Genomic DNA, 25278 nt, shown 5'->3' with positions numbered 1-25278 from the left:
AAAAAAAGATTCAGGGGAATTGTTTAAGCAGCAAGCTTCCGGCCAAACTAGCACATTGCGGCAATCATTTCTTAACTTGTATTTTGTAATGTTTTATCCTTTTCCAGTGAAGACCTCTTTTTAAATGTTATGATAGAAAGCACAAAGTTGTGGACACCATGAAGGCCAAAAGTTTGTGTTAATGATCAATGAGGTACTCCTATCCGGACTTTGAGACTATTCCTTTAGCATACGGTCATTACCATGACCTTTGATTCCCTCGCCTCATGCTAAAATTTTCACCAGGTTAAACGGAGTAAAGAAGGTAACATGGTAACAAAAGAAACAACCGATTGAAGCTGGGTTTTCGTTTGCTTTGCGTTGTCAATATCGTTTTTTGTTTTGCAAAAATAACGCGCCTAATGCCTACAAATAAATCCAGGTACTATTACCACATCGAAAAAAAGAAAACCAACCAAACAAACAAACAAACAAACAGACAAACAACCCCCCCCCCAAAAAAAAACAAAAAAAAAAAAACTTCCGTCAGCTCTGTTCCTTAAACACCTTATAAAGTTTCCATTTCAACCTCACTGACCATTTTCGACCGCATCTACAGTGAATTGGAATCAACGGGATATTATGAGGACCGCTGTTTGCACTTTTTTGCTGTTTGCTTTTGGCGTTACTACTCCCACTGAAGATCGAGTCACTGATGGTAGGCACATTTCTTCCTAAATATTTTATGAAACTTTGAAATCGTGGTTGTTAAATATAAACTGTAGGCCAGCAAACATGTACAGTGTAGGTGTATTTTTTCCGCGGAGATTCCGCTCCGACTGTTGCAGTGCTTTCCTTTGTAAGCTTTGTATAAATTTTCCTAGAAAGAAATGTCCCACTCTCTCTCTACTAATATTAATACATGTAAAACCAGCGCAGAGTTGATTAGGCGATAACGTTAAAATTATAGAGCGAGAGAGATCATGGTTTATCAAATGATCGAGTTCTCAAAAAAATCTAATTTGGCATTTATCTATATTTATGATCATGAAATGCAAACGCCCCATAATATATACCAAACAACCCACTCTCTTTATAAATAAAGTTATTTGTGGATTTCTTTTAACTGAAGTTTGGACCAGTTTTCTTGACGAATATAAACAGACTTATAAGCGCGTGATTGGATAGAGTGCTCTATAGAGTAGCATCAATTAAGGAAAATTCAATAAGTGGCTCAGGGAACCAATTGCAGTGAACGGGCGAGTAATTACAAAGCCTGTGCTGTTTCATTTACGCTTAGTATGGCTCCATCCTTGGTAATTACGACGTAAACCTATTCAAGACCACATGGATTTAAATGGATACGAAACTTAAAAAAAGAAAAAGCTACTTACGGAAGTTCTTTGAGTATCATAGCCTATCTATCGTCCCTGTAAAGTGCACTAGACAAAAGACCAATATCAATCATAGCGAGGAAACCAATAAAGGGGCGAGGAATGCCTGTGCTGTTTCATTTACCTTTAAAATAGCTCCATTCTTCGTTAGTACAACTTAAACGTACCTAAGATCTTTATTTGATTTTAAAAGGATACGAAACTTATAGAAAAACAGTTGCTTAGGAAATTCTTTGAGTGTAATTGCCTGTCCATATTCCAAATGCGTACGCTGACAAAAGCTTGCGCAAATTGTTTTACCCAAAGAAAAAAAAAATTCAGTTCCACCAAAATAGTACATTGAAGCATAAAAAATTCAATTATTTCTTCATTTAAAGCGTCTCATCCCTCTCTAGTGGAGTCTGTTTCTAAGTGTTACGATAGAGAGCACAAATGCTCGACACCGTTTAGGCAAAACTTAAGTTTTTATGGTTAGGGAGATACTCCTCCTATCCGAACTTAAAGAAGAACTTTTCCTATAACATAAGGTTCATTGCTATAACTTATACCTCTTTGATACCTTCGCATCATGCTGAATTTTTCACTGAAAAGAGAAATTATAAAAAACAGTCCTGACGCCTTCAAATAAAAATATCTCTTTTTACGTGGTAAAGCAATTGACTATGTAAGACGGTTCTTTTCGTTTGTTTTGTGTTGTAAGTGTCGTTATTCTTGTTTTGAAAATATGAACTGCATAGTTCCTACATAGTTCCTACATAGTTCCTTCCTAAAAATAAATCCAGTAATTTTTGCCACATCGGAATAAAAACAAGCAAACAAACAAACAAGCCGAAAAACTTCCGTCAGCTCTTTTCCTCAAACACATTATAAAATTTCAATTTTAACTTTACTAAACGTTTTCGACCGTATCTGCTCTAATTTGCAATCTATGAAATATTATGGGGACCGTTGTTTGCGCACTATTGCTGTTTGTTTTCGGTGTTACTAATCATACTTTGAATCCATCGTTGTAAAATATAAGCTGCAGAATGATCAAACATGTACACTGTAAGTGTATTTTTTTTATACGGGGATTCTGCTCCAACTGTCTCGATGGTTTTCTTTGAAATTTCATTTGGTTTGTATACATTTGGCAAGAAAAATCGAACAGGGTCGACAGATGGGATGAGAAAAAAGTTTGAAAAGGAAACGAGTCTTCAAATGATAATCGCTCTACCGCTCTTCAGCCATGCGAAATCTATAGAAAACGTCGCACGCTACTTATAGAGCCAGCACAGAGTAAACTAGACGGTAATGTTCAAATTATTCAAAAGCGTGATACACCATGGTAAATTGTATGAGCAAGTTCTTCAAAAAATTAATTTGGCATTCTTCCATAATTATGATAATGAAATGTAAACGCCCCATGATACCAAACAACCATAACAGAGTTGTTTCGACGAGACGAAATTGTGTTTTAAGCGAAAAAAAGCGAATCCACAACGACAGAAAAACTCATAAGTCCAACATCTGCGAGCGCTTAACAAAAAATAAATAAAGACCCTATTTCTATCACGACCTATTTGAATATATTAGTAAAATCAAAAAATAAAAGCGTGCGGCATTGTTCGGCCTTCCCAACGGACAACGCCATGCCAATCAACATGCGTTCGTCGGAAGAGGAGTTATCAACCCTCTCTACAAAGTCCTTGGGGATTTCGTTTAATGAGAGCTGTGTATTCGTCTCGACGAATATAACCTGACTTATACAAACATGATTAGATTAAGTGCTTTATATGGCTACATCAATCAGTGCGAATTCAATAAGTGGCTGAGAGAACCAATAAATGAGTGAGCAACGCCTGTGCTGTTTCATTTATACTTTATGTAGTTTCCACAAATTAGAGCAAGACCTCTTGAATGACTGCTTAACAAGGACCCTTGAAATTTATTTGCGTCTATGTTCGTCGGATCGCCAGCGCCTTTTGTTCTTTGTGCTGCCTCTTTAATCATCTTGCCGGTGATCTCATCATAAGCTGACTCGTTCACCTCCTCAACTGGAACAAAAAGTAACGATCCCGGCTTTGCTGGTTGCGCCTGTGGGTGTTTGTTCTATAGCTGCTTCATAATATCTTCCATAAGGGGTTCAGCTAGGTATCGTGGGGCGGAGTTTATTAAGCCCTCCATGATAAGTTTTGAAAACCTGGAATCTAACTAGGTGTTCCGAATCGTTTGCCCTTGTTCTCATAGCAACTCAGCTATTTTACATTCTTTCTACAGTGCCAACCTCTTTGCTAAACATTCTTGATGACCCTATACCTTACACCTTCAAGGACTTCAGTGCTTTTTTTTTTTTTAGTTCCTCGCGCAAGAAGAACATAGACCGCTTTTAGAGCTGTATGCTGGTTGTCCGCCCCAATCTACTGATTGACCACATCTAACCGATTACGACTAGCCCAAAGCTAGAATTTCCGGTAAGGGGCCAGGCGTATCGGCGAATGGGCTCTCATCGAAAGTTCCGTCACGGCTTATGTCTAATTGTTCCCTGGAGACTTGAAGTGTAGATGTATGCAAATTCAAGCTATCGTACAGGCTTTTCTGTATTTGATTATTTTCATCGTCTGAGACTGTGATTCTAATCGGCGGGCAAGAGTTCCATAAGTCGGTTGTCTCTCCCAACTCCTCTGACATAGGAACCCTTAAATTCTGGGCGTTTCGCATGTTTTTGTTTTCTTTTGTTATTATTTGTGTGCGTGCGTGTGTGTAAGCCCCTTAGCGCCAGCCTGACTTATTAGATTTTTTGGCATTCATAACTATCCTACCAAGCAGAACAGTAGGTCATCGTTATCGAAAGCATTAAAAATTTTGAGAAAAGAATTTTTTAATTTACTTTTACATTAATCAACATATTTTAACGAGAACCATATAGGAATGCTAGAGACGTACAGACGTTCTGTCGCCACGCAAGACTATTTTATCTGCGGTAATAATTGTTTTGAAATTTCGTCTTGGTACTTGATGGAAAATATACTTCTGACGTAGTTTTATCGTTTATAGTTTCGAGTTAAAATTGCATGTGTGATATTTTTTTCTGATTTCCGGAGTGATCTCATTCTGGAAATTCATTTTGTTCACCCAATCCCTGTTGTAGCATGGTGGGTATGCAAGTCTTTCTTGTGTCCGAGGGTTTTTTTTCAGTTCACTATTTGTATGAGAAAAATCGACTGTTTGTATGGTTACTTTTAATGATTTAATGAAATGTAATTGTAATTCTTAAAATAAACAAATATATATATATATATATATATATATATATATATATATATATATATAGTGTGTGTGGTAGTCGGAAAAAAACAACTACATATACATCATATACATGCCTACAGACCTGTTTCGTGGTTGCCCACTGATGAGTGGGCAACCACGAAACAAGTCTGTAGGGATGTATAAGTAGTTGTTCTTTTTTTCCCACAACCACACATTATACCCGCTCTACTATTTGTATCGAGCACTGTTTCACGGACACCAGGTTTAATCCCTCTATATATATATATGGAAGCGACATAGGCAACGTAGGATCCATGACGGTGCTCGACAATGAAGGAGCGATTACAGTAACGAATGGACTACTCAAGTTACGCACATATGGATTTTAATACAGCCTGTTTCGTAGACCAACAAAAGTTGATCCACTCATCAGTTAAACTCTATACACACTGAGGCATCGTGACGATGCCTCGGTGTGTATGGAGTTTAACTGATGAGTGGATCAACTTTTGTTGGTCTACGAAACAGGCTGTATTAAAATCCATATATGCGTAACTTGAGTAGTCCATTTGCTACTATAGATATAGCTCTTTGGCATACAAAGCTTTGCTTTCATGTCCAAATTGAGCACTCTATCTAGGATGAGTCATTGCCGTTGCAATTGCGCATGCTCGCTGGTTTACTCTAGTTTGAGCACTCTGGCATGGCTTAGACGATACCACAAAGGTTGGGTCGTTTGGGGTGACCGTCTCGGTTCTCCCCCATCCTAGCATTAGCACTGCACTGATGAGGCCCAGAAGGCCGAAACAGTACTGTCTGCAGTTAGTTATATATATATATATATATATATATATATATATATATATATATATATATATATATATATATATGTATGTATATATACATATATTTTTTTCCTTGCTTTTATTTTGTCTTCTTAATCTCTCGGCTTTCCAACCAGAAGTTTCGAGCTGCTCTAAGTATGATCTCCACACGGAAAAAGGTAGCTGGAAAAATGCCAAGGAAAAATGTGCCAAAAGCAGTAGTTCACTTGTCTCTATGGAAACCGATAAAGAATGGCACTTTGTTTGGAACTTGACCAAGAATGAAACAAAAACACGTTGGTTCATTGGTTTATTTGAAAGTGCTAACAGTTCTTATACGTGGTGCTGGTTGAGTAAAAGCAAAGCATGGGTTAACAAGACGTCTGCCAAAAAATGGCGTTGGAGCAATGGAGAACCAAACAATCATAACAAAGAAAAATGCGTGGAGATGATGCAAACTGGAGAGTACAACAACATAAAGTGTGAAAACCCTTCGTATGATGACGATCCGGGATATATATGCGAAAAGCAAGTCAGTAAGTCGATGATCATGTCTATTTATATCAACGAACGTTACAAATCACATTAAGACGAAAAGTTGTAAACAATCTTTGATTTTGAAGCAAGTAACTCTTATTCATATTTTCACCTCAGATTGTTCCACTGCTTCATCGGAAGCAGATTTTTTCATTGAGGAAGCTAGAGAACCTGCGTCAACCCACCAGCTGTTAGAAACAAAGACAACAGCCACCTCACTCAGAACTCAAATGACGAATGCAAAAACTGAAGATCGGCATGGGATGCTTTCAGAAGGTGGGATCAGCTTCGTTGAAAGTTTATCATTTGATATATCCCTAATGTACCGCTCGCTTCCTGTCAGATGCCACACTGCAACCCCCCCCCCCCCCACCCACCACTTCCAGAATAGAAATGAAAAAACAACAAGAAAAGGGGGATAAGAAGGGGACGATGGGTCAAAATCATGACAGCCACTCTTTCCTGCCCCATTTCTTATTGGTTTTTGCCGAATAATCCTTGGATACCACATGATCGTTCTTACTTTCATTAGAATTGTTATGGTTAGCATTGTTCTTATAATGATCATTATTATTATTTTCGTCAATGCTATTATCCGATACAATGAATATATGAAGTTCATATATTTTGAACTGCGGTATTAAATACATATGATGCACGATCCTTCGCAGTAGATAGCGCTATTTATACAATAGCGAAAATCAGACCTGAAAAAAATCAGGCCTGTACGGGATTCGAACCACTGACCTCTGCGATACTAGTGCAACGTTCTACCAATTGAGCTAACAAGCCAACTGGGAGCAGGCCGTTAAGTTAATTCGTAATAAACCCGTGATGATAAATCACCGTGATGATAAATTACGGGTTTATTACGGGTTTATTACGAATAAACTTAACGGCCTGCTCCCAGTTGGCTTGTTAGCTCAATTGGTAGAGCGCTGCACTAGTTTCGCAGAGGTCAGTGGTTCTAATCCCGTACAAGCCTAGTTTTTTTCAGGTCTGATTTTCGCTATTGCATAAATAGCGCTATCTACTGCGAAGGATCATGCAACATACGTATTTAATACCGCAGTTCAAAATATATGAACTTCATATATTCATTGTATCTGATTTATCATCACGGGTTTATTACGAATCAACTTAACGGCCTGCTCCCAGTTGGCTTGTTATCTCAATTAGTAGAGCGCTGCACTAGTATCGCAGAGGTCAGTGGTTCAAATCTCGTACAAGCCTGATTTTTTTTCAGGTCTGATGTTCGCTATTGCATAAATAGCGCTGTCTACTGCGAAGGATCGTGCATCATACGTAATGCTATTATCGTTATTATAACTACTATTATCACTCTCACTGTGTGATTCAAGTCTCTTGAGGACATTCTGGTGTGCTGTCACGACTATTTTGATAAGCGTCTACGTCCTATGCTTCTTCTTGCACTAAAAATAAAAAATTCCAAGAACGATAAACATTTTAACAAGCGTGTTTTGATGTGCAGAGTTCGGATTTACTAGAGTCCAACAAATTATGAACAATTTTTCGAGCGTTTTACTGGGCTATTCTGCACGCGCAATAAGAGGAAAAAGTGACGAGAAGTCCCTTTACCCTCACTGGAAAGGGACATCCTTTATGTAAAACACTTGGGGTTAGGACCATTCTTCGACCATTTTATATTTCGAGGGTCCGGAAACGGTTAAAAATCTCCACATCTTTCTTTTCATAATTTCGATGACAATTCGTTAGGAAAGGCATTAGAAATAGTCTCGCAGTAATACACCTGTACGTTCCGATGAGCATAAATTTTGATACCTCTGTTATACATGTTGTACGATGATACTGCAGCAATATCCGATCGAATGCTTTCGCTTCTTGTCTACCAATAGAGACCACTATTAAAGAACATGGTGATAATTATCAATATTATGATTACTATATGAGCATCAGTTGTCCTCGAAGTTAGAAATGTCCGGAAAAGATCTATTTTGATGCCCTGGTGATAGTGGGTGATGAATTAACATTCGTTCCAGACAGCTCATTAGAATTCCTCCTTCCAACTTTTCTACAACTTCCTTGAGCCCTTCAGCAGTAAAAAAGCATTCTTATTTATAAGGTTACATATTACCCGAGACTTTCTTGGCGAGACTTACTTCAACAGTTTTGGCTAAAGCTGAGACTTTTATGTTGAATTGAGTACAATATATCATGAAAGCATAACTGATAAGTATTACTTCTGATGGAATCGAAGTATTTTGACACAATACCATACCGGTTTAGAACTGAATCGAGCGATGCCGAGAGATTTACTACAGGCAATTATGATTTCAACGGTTACTAAAGTGAACCGTGATATGTTTGCTTCTTTAAAGAAACTCCGCGTTTCGCTAACTTTGATTAACTTTATATGTTTGCATCGAGTACATTTGCGTACCATTCATTTATTAATCTATGTATTTTTGTGGGATGGGAACCAAATCAAAGCGCAACTTGTACCACACTCGCTGTCCATATCATACTAACACGAGTCGCTTGGATGTTGGAAGGAATATTTGAGCATGCCAAGAGAAATATTTGTTTGGTGAAATAGAAAAATGGCGTTGTGCTGTATTTTAGTAATCCTAATGCTAATACCTTCCGATAAATTATTACAGATCTGATGGAATTAGTAAAGTATATGTTCCCTCTGGTTAGAAATTGTCGTCTCCTGTAACTAATAAAGTTCAATATATAAAGCATTTCTATTTTCATGTAGACCACAGAGGTAATTTCACAAATGTATAGAATGGTACCAGGTAATTATTCCACCAGCTCAACAATGTGACACCTTAAGCTTTTTACTCCTGGTCCGAAAGCAGAAGACGGTGCAAGCAGTCTGAATATGACCCTGTCTCTGTTGAAAGTTAGGGAGAAAGGAGCTTTTTAAACGAAACTATCCAGGCTTTTGAAACAGGGGAATACTTCATAGGGCTAAAGAAGGATATCTCGTCCGGAGATCGGAGATGGATAAGTGATAACAGCACACTAAATGCGTCAAGAGAAGGAGCTTGGCCTTGGGCCCCAGGGGAACCCGACAACCAAACCTTGAAAAATTGCATACAAATGTCCAAGACATACGGAGGCTTTAGTCGTTATAATAATATAGGATGTGACACAGGATCGAAACAAGCAGGATATATATGTGAGGGGTCTACAAAATGTATCGTTGAAAAAGGTTGGTTGAAAAATCCATAAACCTTACATTCGGACGATTGTAAAGACGCAGAGTATATGATACGCCACGCGTTATTTAGTAAGGTTGTTTACCAGGCCAGCTAAGCTATTCTGATTTTTTCTAAATTCAAAAGAGCTCTATTATAGTTTGAAAATGCTGTACCTTATTCTAGATGAGCGGATTCGGCTCCCTAATTGCATCATTATCGTAACTAAGCAGAATCATTAGATGACTCCTTTGGTATGTTACATCGCAATGCGTCATGGTAGTTTAATGTATGGCTCAGTAGGGAAAAAAAAAAAAAAAACAAGTGAAACACATAAATGCATAAGCTCACCATTTCAATCTCGTGGCAAAGCCTTTATAAACACATTTGCAAAATCCTTTTGTTTAGCCAAGGACCTCATTTAGGGCTCAGTATTGTCCCATTGGTCCTCTGCAGGAGAAGTTCTGTGGATTGTAAATCGGCATTGTTTTTCGTTCCTTTGATTATATTCTGAGCCCTGTTTGGGTATTCCTGTAAAAGTAATTAAGTTGTCTCGCGATTCAGAAAAAAAAAGCATGTGGTTAAGGACGACGAAGAAAAAAATGTGTGACTTTAGTCACTATTCTTCTATCAGACTTGATGATCGAAACCAGAAATACCACTATCCAATCAATCTTCAAGATAAACTTCAAGTGACATATCATATTCAACTTTCTGCTTCATTTTGTTGATTATTTGGATTGAAATCATTGTCTAAAAGCATTTGGTTTAACTTTAGATTCCGGTTTAAAAGTCGATGAGAAAAAAGAAATTTGAACTAGGTCTTTCGTATAGGCTGACTTAACAGTTATTACTGTTATTATTATCATCATTATTATTATTATTATTATTACTATTATTATTGTTACTATTACTATTATTATTGTTATTACTATTAATCCGATCTACCGAAGACCTGAGTATGCGGAGATTTCTTTGATGTTGACCATACGATGATCTGCAGGAGGGGTGGTTTTGTGATTCAACGTCACAACGAGCTTCGAGATCTAGAAGCTGACCTTCTACGCATAGTATCTTGTGATGTCGAGGTGGAGCCGATTCTTCAGCACATAACTGGGGAGACCTTGAATAGGGGTGGGAATAGAGCCCCCGACACCCGTCTCGACATACTTGCCCGAGGTTTCTGGGAGCGACAGAGATGTGCATTCTTTGATGTTCGGGTATGCCACCCAAATGCAGAATCAGAGCAAGTTTACAGGCAGCATGACAGTAAGAAGAAACGTTAGTATGCCAACAGGGTCATGGAGGTCGAACAAGGAACTTTTACGCCTTTAACATTTAGTACGGGCACAGAATGTAAAATATACCATAAACGTTCAGCTGAGTTAGTATCAAATAAGAAGGGAGAGAGCTATGCAAGCACCATGTCGTGGATTAGAGCCAAGGTGTCATTTGCGCTCATTCGTTCTGCTTTGCTATGCCTGAGAGGATCACAATCCATGAGAAGAACCCTCGATATCATGGACTTGGGCTTCTCACTCGACAACGCTACCGCCTGTCCAACGTAGTTTTGTGAATTTTACCAACTTTTATATATACTTTCTCTTTTTTTTTTTTGTTTCTATCTTTTTGTGAATTTATTAACTTATTATGATTATATTTTAGGGCTAGTGTAATTTTATCTCTTGAGCAATAAAGACGCACTTTTATTTTAGCATCGGCAATAATAATATTGATGATGATGAAAAGGATTAGATTGTAAATAGGATTTTAATTGAAATCGGAACTACTCTTAGGTCGTTTTTACTTTTAACTTCTAAATATTGTTATTACTATAAATTTATTAATTTACTTATTAATTTTTTTAACATTTTCTTTCTCTAATTGACAAACCGGCACATTCCGATTGAAATCGGGAGTCTCTTGACAGCGATGACCATGAATGCTAATGAAGGCATAATCACCCTCTTTTTTCTTTTAATACGTGTTACATAAGCGTTATTTGATCTGAAGACACTAAAACCAAAAACTCACGTAGAGTATTTTTGTTTTTTTTTTTGTAAAAATAGGAGCACTCCATTCGCCCTTTTGTGCCTTGTCCTTCTTAGCCTCCTTGTTCATATCAACTTAAGGTTAACAGTCTCTCGAATGCTGCAGTTTATTTTTTAAAGCTACTTTGAAAACGGGATTTGAAAAACAGATTTTTCTTCTCTTTGCTACAACGAATTTAGAAAGTGCGAAGACTAAATTGAACAGTGACGCGTATGGTCGTTTCCACGCACGCGACCATATCATACTGTGCAAATGTGCAGCGAAAATCAAAATAACTCACTTTTTAGGAATATTTATCCTATAACTTTGGCGTAGAAGTCAGTTCATAGACTACTGAATGATAAAATCGTAAACGGTTATAACACTGCAATTTGTAACATCTTAATTACTACAATATACATGACAATTCCTTTTCAGTGTCATGACTGAACTCTAAGACTTGTCCGCTATCAGTTAAACAGACAGTTCCAAGAAACCAGTAAGGTTTGATAAAACACCTTGATAGAAACGACATTATATGGAGATTCAATTTGTACAGTGTTAATTTGATATCGAAATGAAGGAAGATAAAATAACGGAATAAGGATATTATTTGTTGGCATATTTTGAGCATATAAGTAAAATGAATCAAGGAATTTAACAGGGTTGTGGATGGTTCCGAATCTAAGGATTTCTTACATTTATTTTCTCGTATACTACTTTGTGTCAGAGTTGACTCGTGAACCACAAACATCGGTTACTACCCGTTTCAGAGAATCAATAACGAAGGCGACAAAACCCTCCACCCAGCCAAGAGTTGCAACAACTTTTACACCGCAAAACCGACCTACATCAAGTCAACCAACACAAGGTACAGTGTGGCCATCTGAACGTCGTCCATGTCTATATCATCGATGGCTATATGCCTCTATATTAGATTTATTGAACAATCGACTATTGTTGAACTGATTAATTGTTTGATTGACCTGTTCACTTATCGATTCATTTATTCATTCCTTTCATTTATCTAAAAATTGAATGTCTCGTTACCATTTTGGTCATGAAACTTCGGTTGAAACAATTAGGGTTCGATTTATTTTTATCTTTGATAGCGTAGGAGTAAAATAAATCGGGTTATATAACCGTGACGTACGTGGGTGATTCTAAAAGTAAGGATTTCTACAAATGATTTTCTGTATTTCTTGGTGTCAGGGTTGACTCGTGAATCACAAACACCGGTCACACTTCGTTTTAAAGAATCAACAACAAGGGTGACAAAACCCTCCACTCAACCAAGAGGTGCTACAATTTCAACACTACAAAACCAACCTACATCAAATCAACCAACGCAAGGTACAATGTGGCCATCTTAACGTTCTCTATATGTACATGATAAATGTCTACATGCCTCTGTATTAGCTAAATTTAATGATGGATTGATCGAATGATTACTTGTTTGATTGACTTGTTCACTTATCAATTCATTGATTCATTTTTCTTCATGAAACTCCATTTAAAACAATTAGGTTCGATTTATTTTTACTTTGGTAGCGTATAAGTGAATTAAATCGAGTTGTATAACAATGAGATACGTGGGTGATTCTGAGCCTAAGGATTTCTGCTAATGATTTTCTCTAGTTGCTTTCCGTTAGAGTCGACCCGTGAGCCACGAACACTAGAAAGTACTAATCGTTTCAAAGAATCAATGGCGTCAAAAACTTATACATTACCTACAAAAGGAAATAATTTTACACTGCAAAAGCGAACCACATTTGTACTCAAGGTACAATGTAATCGTCCTAGCCTCTTCTATGTCAGTATAATAATCGTCTACATGCTACCAGCTGTATTTATCCATATCTTTTGTGATTGCCATAGAGTTTTACAATCTATGTGATTGCCATAGAGTTTTACAATCTATGTGATTGCCATAGAGTTTTACTTTTGTTTCTTTACTTCGAATGCATCGCTGTTGACGAAGAATAAAATCCAACCATAAAACAATACGTTTTCTTGCCTTGTTTTCTTTACGTAACACCAAAGCAACGTTATCATGAATTGCAATTTCGTACAGCCCAAAAACTTTGTTATAAATGTGCAACTTCTCTTTAGAGTGACGTTATGAGGTGTGCCTTACGTTCCATCTAATACCATCTTCCATGAGTTCCCCAGGGAAACAGAGGAGATCGATTTTCGCTATTGAATAACAAAGCTTATGATCTTGACAAATATGTCTCGGGCAGGGAGGCGTAGAAATGTAACACATGAGTTTATAGATAATTTGAGCCTCTAATATTCCAAAGATCGATCACAAGAGATAATAAACTGAAAAGTGACATTCGATTTTTCGACATTCCTTATTTTTCATTTCAGTCTCCACTCAAGCTTTTTCAGTTCAATCAGCCCTGGATAGCCTCATACGAAAGCAATAAAATAACCATTTTCCTCTTTCTTCTTCAGGAACTACTTTTAAGAATACCGTTCGTAAATCTTCATGGCAAAATTTTTCATTCGGCAAAATAAATCTGGTCTTGATCGTCATAGTGCTATTGGCCGTTTTTATCTTAGCGATTGCAGTCGCATTCGGAATATTGTTTTGTCGACGACACCATGGTCATAAAAACCAAGGCAAGTCATTTGCATCATTTACATCTTCATTTTTGTTTGTTTATTTGTTTGTTGTTTGCTTGTTTCGAGCTTCTATAATATCTCCAGTTTTTTAATCAATTTCAGCGAGTATGGTAAACATGTGAATAAAAACTTAAGATATTTGGCTAAAACCTCGTTGAGAAATTAGAAAATATATTTAAGCTAAGGGGGGAGCCAATCACCCAACTCCCAATGTTACCTTTGGAGATCCTGTCCCTTTATATCTTGGAAGGGGAGGGGGCTTTAGATTGGAGGGTTGGTTGTATCTTATCTTGGCTTGCTACTAACATGCATTTTCATCCTCTTCTTTTTTTTTTCCGATGGCAACGACGATAATGGTGTGCTTTATCGTGACAAACGGCAAGTAGTATACAGTAGAATACTTCAGCTTTAATCTTTTGTACTCCGTTAACTGATTTTAATGAACTCATCAGATCTTATTTATCCAGATTTTGAACACAGAAATACAAGGGGTATATAAATCAATTATCCGCAAAACTTAACTTTCCGTGAGAAACATTTTGAGTAATGAGAAAACATCTCCCATTTGTCATTGGATTGAATGGCACAAAAAAAAATATTTTCAGATATACATGGTGATGATGGTACTTATATAATGATAATTGCAATATTTTTTCCCTTCCAAACCTCATTTTCTGCCCAGCTATCATCACCTTTTCTCAATGGAAATTTTACTCTTATTGGATTTAAGGTATCTCATTTGCTTCAAAGTATTCATGTAACTCATATCATTAACAGTACGTTACTTTATTTCCTGAAAACATCCGTTCGAGTACAGAGTACGACGCTACTCGAAAACAAGCGGGCAAAAATTTAAGCTATATGAACATAACGTTGTATAGCGTAATCCTACTGTAACCGTCTTTCCGCTTTATGAGAGATAAAATCATTTTTCCTTACAGATTACCTTCAGATCACCTTCACGATCGGGTTACTTGCTCCTACGAGGTGCCTCCGAGTTCCGAACTGCAATCTATTGATCCTGTGCATGTCCAACAAACACAGAACTCCACCGAGCTCACTGTACACTTAACGCTTTCACAAACGGAATCTGGGTTGACCACATACGAGACGGGGAGAGACTGCAAAAAAGAGAACAAGTATGATGACATGAATGAGACTAATGGAAAATCGAGGTCAGAAAGCGAAGGAAGTTCAGAAATTCAGGAACGAGAACGAGAAAAAGCGATGATGATTGGTGGTAAGAAAGGAATAGAGCAGCCACCCACTTTTTGCGGTGAAAAAGAAGAAAACAAGGATAACGTTTACGCTGTTGTTCATAAAGAAAGAAAAAACAAGGTCAATTCTGAAGCAAGTGTTCTCAAAACATCTCCAAGCCGCCCTCAGGAAGGAGCAAGTGGGTTAGCCGTGAACAAGGCGTCAGGTGTCGATTGTACTGGTCGTTCGTCACATCAAACTGATTTAGGGCCTGACAATATCGCAAAGGCTGCAGAGAGCGAGACCCCTCAAACTGGCGGGAACAATGAATACTTGTACGCAGCCGTTGACGTGACAACGAAGAAGAAAAAGCCACCACAGGTATTTCATCAAACAGATTCTGACATTTCTTTTTTTATGTTGTTGTTTTTTTTTTCTTTTGTTTTGTTTTAAACAACAAACATATGAAATACATATATATCAACTGCGGTTATGAAACGTATATGTGCACGATACTTCGCAGTAAAGCACTATTTAAGCAATAGTGAAAATCAGACCTGAAAAAAATTCAGGCCTGTACGGGATTTGAACCACTGACCTCTACGATACTAGTGCAGCGCTCTACCAATTGAGCTAACAAGCCAACGGGGAGCAGGCCATCAAATTAATTCGACATAAACCCGTAGATGATAAATCAAACAACAAACATATGAAATATATATATATATATATATATATATATATATATGAACTGCGGTTAACGGCTTGTTAGCTCAATTGGTAGAGCGCTGCACTAGTATCGCAGAGGTCAGTGGTTCGAATCCCGTACAGGCCTGAACTTTTTTCAGGTCTGATTTTCACTATTGCTTAAATGGTGCTTTACTGCGGAGGATCGTGCACATATACATTGTTTTGTTTTGTTTTTAAGAAGACCTGTTTCGTCTCCAGTGGTGTCTAATTTAAGGAAAAAAATTCTTATTCATTCACTTCTTCGATTAAATACTTTTTTTGATGAACACAGAACACGGCAGCTGGAGTTGTTTTTCAGTATCTAGAGGGTCCTATGAAAACTGCATATTGTGTGTGTGTGTGTGTGTGTGTGTGTGTGTGTGTGTGTGTGTGTGTGTGTGTGTGTGTTGGCAATCCCTCGTAACGAGTAAGATGTCCACTAGGCAGTGATTATTATAAATTAAATTAAAATTAGTTTACATGAGTTCGCTGGTGACTATACGGTCCGATTTGGGAAGAGCAAATTCTCTGACAGACTGGACATCTGAAATCAGTGGAGGTTGGAACTACGCTGGCATTCTGTTGTCTCTCTTTTCTCGCCAAGCGGATACTCTCACAGTGCTCCCTCCTCCGTTCCTCACTATGCGCCACACCAGTGTGGATAGCACTTCTCCAGCTAGGCCGGTCATTGGCCAATTGTTCCCAGTTCTCAGGGTTGATACTGCACTGCCTCAGGTTGTGTTTAAGGCTATCCTTAAAGCGTTTTAGTTGCCTCCCCCCCCCCCCCCCAACCTGGTTACGTCTTCTAATGGACAGTTCACCATACAGAATCTTCTTTGGGAGCCTAGAGGAAAACATACGGACAAGGTGACCAGCCCAGCGAAGTTGGTTCTTGATAATATAGGACTCAATACTTGTGACATTAGCCTCTTCCAAAACACTGCTGTTTGTTCGTCTGTCTTGCCACTTGATGTTGAGGATACGGCGAAGGCAACCCTGATGATACCTCTCAAGACTTTTGAGATGAAGGTTATAGGTTGCCCAAGCTTCTGAGCCATACAGCAGGGTTGGCAATATTACGGCCTTGTAAACCTTTATTTTGGTGTTGGTGTAGAGGTTTCTATTGTCAAACACCCTGTCTCTGAGGCTACCGAAGGCAGCACTAGCTGATTTTAGACGAACTTGGGTTTCAACATCCAAATCTGCCTTGCATGATAGGCAACTACCAAGATACGAGAAATGATCAACAGAGCTAAGGCGTGTGTCTCCAACTGTGATCTCTGGTTGTTTTCGCTCAAGTGTGTGATCAGGTGATGGTTGGAAAAGAACTTGTGTCTTCCGAGCATTAAGTGTGAGGCCAAGCGCATCATAGGCATAACTGAAAGCATCCACAGCCACTTGAAGGTATTCTTCTGTGTGGGTCACTAGGGCGTTGTCGTCAGCATATTGGAACTCGAGTATATGTGAGTGGTTGATATCTTAGCCTTCAGTCGCCATAAGTTGAACAGCTTGCCATCCATCCTAAGCTGCATATCTATACCATCAGGTAATTTCTCCGACACCAGGTGTAGCACGGCGAAGATGAAAATCGAGAAGAGTGTTGGGGCTTTGACACAGCCCTGCTTGACACCAGTCTTCACTACAAAACTCTCGGTAGACTCGCCATCAATAAGTACTGATGCAGACATGTTGTCATGCACCAGACGGATCATTCTGATGTATTTCTCTGGGCATCCAATTTTAGAGAGCACTTTCCACAGTGTTGGCAGATGCACGCAGTCAAACGCCTTAGTCAGATCGAGGAAAGCCGTATAGAGGTCTTTATGCTATTCCCTGCACTTTTCCTGGGTCTGTCGTGCCGAGAAGATCATGTCCACAGTCCCACGTGCTGGTCTGAAACCACATTGAGACTCTGGAAGGACCTCCTCGGCAATGGGGAAGAGGCAGCATGCAAGGATGCGAGGAAAGATCTTCCCAGCAATGAAAAACAGGGATATACCTCGGTAGTTTTCACAGTTTGCCTTGTCGCCTTTCTTGAAAATGAAAATGGTGACAATCAGAGCATCTTGAAGATCGCTGGGAATGACTTCCTCGTCCGAGATTCGCGTGAAGAATACATGCAGTTTCTCAATGAGAGCTGGACCAGCAACCTTGTATGCTTCTGCAGGGATACCATCAGGGCCAGCACCTTTGCCTTTCCTCATAGCACCTATAGCTGTGGCAATATCCTCTAGAGTCGGTGTCTCGTCAAGATGGCTTTTTACGGAGAGTTGAGGCAAACTCGCAATTGCGTCAATGTTCACCGAGGGAGTCTGATTCAGTAACTCACAGAAATGTTCTTTTCATCTGTCACGAATGTCAGCCAAGTCCTTGTGAAGGGTTCCATCCTTGCCTGCAACTGGCCTAACACCCTGGGATGTTAGCCCATAGATCTTTTTGGTGGTTGCAAAGAAGGCTTTGCTGTTATTGCTGTCGGATAGAGCTTGAATCTCCTGTGCTTTTTGAATCCACCAATTATTTTCCATCTCACGAACCCGGCGTTAGACTTTGGATCTCATTTCGTGGTATTGCTGTTTCTTTATAGCATTACTGATCTCATTCTGCCAGACAGAGAATCTTTTACGTTTCTCAGCAATCATCTGCTCTATCTCTGCGTCATTGTCATCAAACCAGTCCTCATGGCACCACTTCTGGCTACCCAGAGTTTCGTCACAAGCTGTTTTAATGGCAGTCTTTAAGCCTTCCCAGAGACAATCAACATCGATATCATCAACGTGTAGCAGCGCTGCAGTCAATTTGGACTGTAACTCAGCTTGTTTCTCAGGGTGATCAAGTTTCCCTAGGTTATACTTGGGCCTCTGCCGTTTCGGCGTCATTCTTTGCTTTATGCGAATGACAAAGGACAAAGAGGATCGCATTAGCTTATGATCGGTCCTGCACTCGTCAGATGATGTCATTGTCTTGGTGATCAGAACGTCTTTTCTGTCACAGCAATGTACAATGAAATAGTCAATTATATGCCAGTGGCGTGATCTAGGATGTCTCCATGAAGTCTTATTTCTGTTCTTTTGGCGGAAGAGGGTGTTTGTTATCACCAGCTGGTGCTCCGCACATTTGGTCAGGAGTTGGATCGCATTGGAGTTAGCATTGCCTACCACTTCCTTCCCAATGACATTTTCCCATACAGAGTGATCTCTGCCAACCCGAGCATTGAAGTCACCAAGGAGAATGATCTTGTGATTGGATGGAATCTGTGTTGACACAGAGTCAAGAGTGGAGTACAATATCTCTTTATCTTCAGTTTCAGCCTGTAGAGTTGGTGCATATGCGGAGATTACTGTCGCTTGTTGATTGGATTTTAGCTTCAAACGGAGTGTCATCAGGCGTTCGCTTACACCAACCGGGAGTTCCTCCAGGTTCCGAATCAGCTCATTTTTTACGGCAGAGCCCACGCCATGTATTCTCTGTTCATTCTCCTCCTTCCCCTTCCAGAAGAAGGTATATCCTGCTCCTTTCTCAGTCAGTTCTCCTTCAGCGCGACGGGTCTCTTGAAGCGCAGCGATATCAATATTATACTGGCGAAACTCACGAGCAACGAAGGCAGTTCGCCTTTCTGGTCTCTCACTGTTTTCAGTGTCCATCAAAGTACGTACATTCCATGTACCAAAAAGTTGTTGCTTTCTTTGTTTTCTACCCCAACAAAGGTGAACCCGCTGGGTGCGGTAACCCAGCCAGGGAATATAAGGAAACAGACTATGTTTAGGATACCTTTTCTAATCCTTTCCCCATGCGGGGTGAGCAGAGTGGCTCCTAAAGAGGACTGCTCAGACATGGGGGCGACTACCGAACTACTCTTCTGTTCCCAACTCCAAGACCAGAGCGACTGTAACTTGAGCCCCACCGCCTACGTGCTGGTTCACAACTGAAGGCTTCCATACTTCACAATCCTGCCCCCGTCGCCACTTACCAGTCGCCGTAGGACTTTTGACCAAGTGAAAGCTGTGCGTGAATTTTTAACGTGAGTACAAAGTTGCACGGCAAAGTTCCCACGGTGCTTGACATCACATGTCCTGGTTCCAATGGCAAGGATACCTCGACGACTGGAGGACAAGTTCTGCTGCAGTAGATGGCCGTTGGATCGCGAGGAGCTCATCCGCCCTTTGAAGGTCTTGTTTTTAATTCTAACCGGGTGTCGACACGCCCTCCTCCTCAGGAAAGCCTGGGGGGTTGCCGGTTTAGTCGCCGACGACTCGACTATGCGACAGGCTGTACTGGGCTACATAGTACCAGTAGCGGGTTACCCGCGGTTACAGCGACCTGACCTGTTGCAGAATCAAGTTGCGGCTACAGTGACCTGACATGTCCTGACCTTCTGCATGTTGTATATCAAAACTAACAGAGAAACCAACAACCAAACAAAAAAAAGGCAAAACTAACTAAAAACAAATCACAGCTAAAAGAAAACAAAAGCTTGGGCGAAAACCAAATAGAGCTACACTAATTCTGTTGGCTTATCATATTCGTATATAAACTCTAGTGGTCCTTACTCTTCCTTCTCATTATTATTATTATTATTATTATTATTATTATTCGCTCATTAGCTACTATGTTACTAATCAAACAACAACAAACATATGAAACATATGTATGAACTGCGGTTATGAGACGTATATGTGAACGATCCTTCGCAGTAAAGCACTATTTCAGCAATAGTGAAAATCAGACCTGAAAAAAATTTCAGGCCTGCACGGGATTCGAACCACTGACCTCTGCGATACTAGTGCAGCGCTCTACCAATTGAGCTAACAAGCCAACTGGGAGCAGGCCATCAAATTAATTCGACATAAACCCGTAGATGATAAATCAAACAACAACAAACATATGAAACATATGTATGAACTGCGGTTATGAGACGTATATGTGAACGATCCTTCGCAGTAAAGCACTATTTGAGCAATAGTGAAAATCAGACCTGAAAAAAAAAAAAAAAAAAAATTTCAGGCCTGCACGGGATTCGAACCACTGACCTCTGCGATACTAGTGCAGCGCTCTACCAATTGAGCTAACAAGCCAAGTTGGCAGCGCTCTACCAATTGAGCTAACAAGCCAGTTGGCTTGTTAGCTCAATTGGTAGAGCGCTGCCAACTTGGCTTGTTAGCTCAATTGGTAGAGCGCTGCACTAGTATCGCAGAGGTCAGTGGTTCGAATCCCGTGCAGGCCTGAAATTTTTTTTTTTTTTTTTCAGGTCTGATTTTCACTATTGCTCAAATAGTGCTTTACTGCGAAGGATCGTTCACATATACGTATGTTACTAATGTTATTCAGTGTCGCTGGTTTCACTAATTGCTTATACGGTATAATTATATTTCTTCGTTTATTCTCTGATCTAGATGCCTCCTCCCTACCGTGGACTTGTGTATGCAGATCTGGCCCATACTCGAGAAAACAGTGCAAAGCTTGTTCAAGAGCAGTCCCAAACAGTATACGCCCAAATTGATCACGTCAAGACAGCAAGTGTGAAGATATCCCAGCAGAATCTGGAGGAAACAAAAGAAGGGGAGCATAAGTGAGCTGTGCCCGTTTACAATCCTAGAAATGATTTAGCGATAAAAAAAATATAAAAACTCAGTCAAAAATCTAAGAAAATAATTAGAATTCGCAGAAACTTTCATCGAAACAGTTGTCAGTAATCATTTGCTTTGTCATTACTAACTTGATAGAGGTAACTTCCATAGATTGTAGCAGGATGATTGTATCAATATCAACTGTAGTGTACCAGAATACTTACCATGTCTCACTTTAAGTTACATGAAAAACCGAATAAAATCAATAATACTTATCGGCGATAAGTTTGTGCGGCCGATGGGTTAAAAAACAGGGCTTTGTGCATGGGCGCACTGAAGGAAAACATTTCAAAGGGTTAACGAACTTTGTACGTAGTGTGTATGGAAGAGGGAAGCTTTTACCATATAAAATCTCTTCGTAAAGTATAAAATTTGTAATGTAATTGCTTTTTTTAACAAATAAATCATCGATTAAACTGCAGCGTAAAATTGTAATACCCTTTTAACGTTTATATTTTTGGTATGACCTACCAAAGAAACACACAAAAAAAGAAACAACAGCCAATGACTAAATAAACAATTTGATTTAATCAATGTGAAATATTTGAAAGCGTGATTAGAGTTTATTCCATATATTGATCCTTGTAACCAAAGCTATCTAAGCTCTAAGCTTTGAAACTCAACCAATCACCTTTCCTTCAACTGCATTTTTGCGCTTCTTAAAACCGTGGCTTCCTGGCTCATGTAGTTGTTTGAAACTACCACAAGACAATGTTGTTCTGACAGCCCAAAAATATGACAACCAGTCTATTTAAGGTTCACACATGCGCAAATGTTTGAAATCTGCGTTCAGTCGGCTGCGCCTCGTGAGCCACTTCTATTTTTATCGTACCAAAATTTGTCGTCACCCACGATTTAAACTTAAACATAAGTACAACAACACGGAGTTAATTTGTTAAGTAGATAGTCACAACTGAAAAACTTCCCTTTGCATCGATTGAGGACTTTCTCACGAAGCTTATGAACGAGAAAGGCTGTGCGCAATCGTGTATCAGTTGATAGCGACAGCATATCGAGTTCTTGTGATAAGAATCGGTCCTACTTTTTCTATGAATGGTGAGATACCAACGGTAATTGTTTATAGTCCATTTATGGAGAAATAAATCCGAGCCTCACTCGGTTTACCCATCGGCGGCAATAATGACGATTCTTGGTCACAAGTGCGGTCACAAATTTGATGCCCAGGATTGAGCGCAAGCTCCGCATGTGGAGGCGCTTCAGCAGTTTGATGTGTCTTCTGTATAGGGTCCCAGTCTCACAACCATAGAGGAGACTGGTGAGGACAACTGTCTTGTAGGCCCTGAGCTTGGTAGTCCTCTGGATGTTGTGTTGGTTCAGCACACGAGCTCGCAATCTTCCCAGGGCTTGGTTTGCCTTACAGATCCTGGCGTCAATCTCTTTGTCAAGGGAGCTGTCGCTGGAAATGACACTGCCGAGGTATTTGAATTCGTCTACAGTCCTCAGTTCCGTTCCCTCGATAGAGATAGATGGGCGGTGGTCTGTTGTGAGAGGACTGGACTGGAACAGCACTTCTGTTTTTTGCAGGCTGATGGTGAGACCAAACAGGCGGGATGCTTCAGCAAACTTTTCGACAGTGAGCTGGAGGGTGGATACCGTATGAGCCATGGGGGCACAGTCGTCGGGAGAGGGCCTCTAAGATAAGTTCCTCAATTGCCTCGGTTTTAGCATTGAAGCGTCGAAGGTCAAAGAGAGATCCGTTCAGTCTGTACCATATGTATACTCCGTCCTCGATGTCTTCGACAGCGTGGCTGAGAACGCAGGCGAAGAAGAGGTTGAACAGTACTGGGGCAAGGACATATCACTGTTTCACACCGTTGGTAATCTCAAAGGGTTCAGACGCCTCACCTCCAGAAAGCACTAGACCCGTCATGCTGTCATGAAATAGACGGACTGGGGTCACAAACTTCCTGGGGCAACCAATATTTTGAAGAACTGTCCACAGTGCAGCTCTGTTGACAGTGTCAAACGCCTTGGTCAAGTCGACAAATACTTTATACAGATCCATATTCTGTTCCCTGCACTTCTCCTGTACTTGCCGGACCGCAATCAATCAGGTGTAATCAATCAGGTGCCACTGTCTGGACCTTGGATGCATCCAAGTTGATTTGTACTTGTCAGCTTGCCGAAACAGGGTGTTGGTGATTTTCGGGTTGTTCCCTGCACATAGGCTCAGGAGTAGCAGGCCGTTGGAGTTCATCTTCCCCGTTCGGTGCGGTCCCAGCACGCCATTCCAGTTCAGTCTTCACATGCTTGGGTAGACATTCTCTAGTTCACCGAGGGTTTCAGACCTGACGGCTTCCCTCACCTGGTTTAGCCCGCCTGTCGATGCGGTTTTCTGGGGTGTAGCCGCTGCGCATGCTACAGCTACTTGGAGCCACAGGTGAGAGTTGAGTGCCTGGTGCGGACCAAAGCGGATGGACAACCCTAGAGGGTGCGGCATGTCTCCCCGTCAGAGGTACTACCGCTCCCTGGCACCCCCATACACAAGGCATGACCTATTCGACAAATACGTCTCCGCGATCATGTAAATTAGTACTGAATATAGGTATAAATTATGCAAAGTGGCATGAATTCCCCCAACTTACTCCTGAAAATACCTACATGACAACTCCTTTAACCTAAATAAAGGAAAAGGAACAAACAAACCATACATGAACATAAACAGAAAATTACAACCGGTTATATATTTCCATGCATTTTGATCTTTTTACCTGTTCCGTTGTAAGTTTCAATTGAAGACAACGGTTTATGCACTAGTGTGTATTACAAACCGACAGACTCGCATAATTACTTGTTGTATTCGTCTTCGCATCCATCTCACGTTAAGAATTCCATTTTCTCAGTTTCTAAGCCTTCGTCGTTTATGTATTGATGACTCTGATTTCCACTACAAATCACAGTCAATTTGCCAGTTTTTCAATAAACGTGGTTACCCTGATGCTGTCGTTCAAGCGGGTTACCCCCGCGCCCAACTCATTGATCGACATTTAGCACTATAAACGTCCCAAAAAGGAAGATTCCGACTGCTTTCCATTCACTCTCACGTCTCACCCTTACAACCACTCAGTTAGATCCATCATTCTTAAAACTTCAAATTACTTTAAAATGATCCAGAGACAAGCACTATCATTTCGCAGCCTCCGCTCATTTCATTCAAACGCGACAAAAACATAGGGAATTTTTTGGTCAGAAGTTCTTTTCAGACTAATGACAAACCAGGCTCTATTAAATGCGCTCGTGCACGAAGCAAAACGTATACTTTCATTCACAACACTGAGAAAATATCGAGACCCAAACGACCCACTAAGATCACCGATCACTTCACGTGCACCTCCGCCAATGTAATCTATTGCATAGCTTGCACTTATTACAAAAATATTTACATCGGCAAAACAGGCAGAAGGCTAGGTGACCGATTCCGAGAACACCTTCGCGACGTGGAGAGGAAAGACAAGGACACATCGAAACGAGTCGCTAGACATTTTAATTTACCTAAAAATTCTATGCAACACATGCCAATCTGCGGTCTTTCTTTACACTTAGGTAACACGGAAAGCCGGAAAACTCTTCAACAAAAGCTCATCTTTCAAACCGGCAGTGTAAATCCTACAGGTATCAACGAACGCTTTTCATTCCACTAATTTATTCGTGTTTTTCTCGTTGCCATGTTCCCACCAATCACGTAGCTCCATTTTCTGCCTTTAAAAGCACACACAAGCCACAATTTCCCCATTCGCTCCGAAGAAGGGCTAACGCTCGAAACGTCAGCTTTTATAAACGTAACGGTGGCTAATTTACCATTTCAACTTTGTTGATATATTCAAATTATCTCGTTACCCCCACCGACGCAGCCCCAAACAGTTTCTTTAGAAAC

At 40.0% G+C, this 25278-nt stretch overlaps 1 non-coding gene across 1 annotated transcript; it reads left to right on the top strand.

Annotated features, from left to right (window-relative positions):
* On the top strand, nucleotides 1-21790 carry LOC111341944 (uncharacterized). Its single transcript, XR_015991408.1, has 6 exons — nucleotides 1-697; nucleotides 8727-9185; nucleotides 12415-12555; nucleotides 13663-13830; nucleotides 14786-15411; nucleotides 21150-21790. It is a non-coding gene; the product is annotated as an uncharacterized LOC111341944 (transcript).
* The last annotated feature ends 3488 nt before the right edge of the window (nucleotides 21791-25278 follow it).

This window comes from Stylophora pistillata, chromosome 9 (assembly GCF_964205215.1).
Source record: "Stylophora pistillata chromosome 9, jaStyPist1.2, whole genome shotgun sequence".
Classification (NCBI taxonomy): domain Eukaryota; kingdom Metazoa; phylum Cnidaria; class Anthozoa; order Scleractinia; family Pocilloporidae; genus Stylophora; species Stylophora pistillata.
The sequence above is the reverse complement of the archived record's forward strand: the minus strand, read 5'-3'. Positions and strand labels throughout refer to the sequence as shown.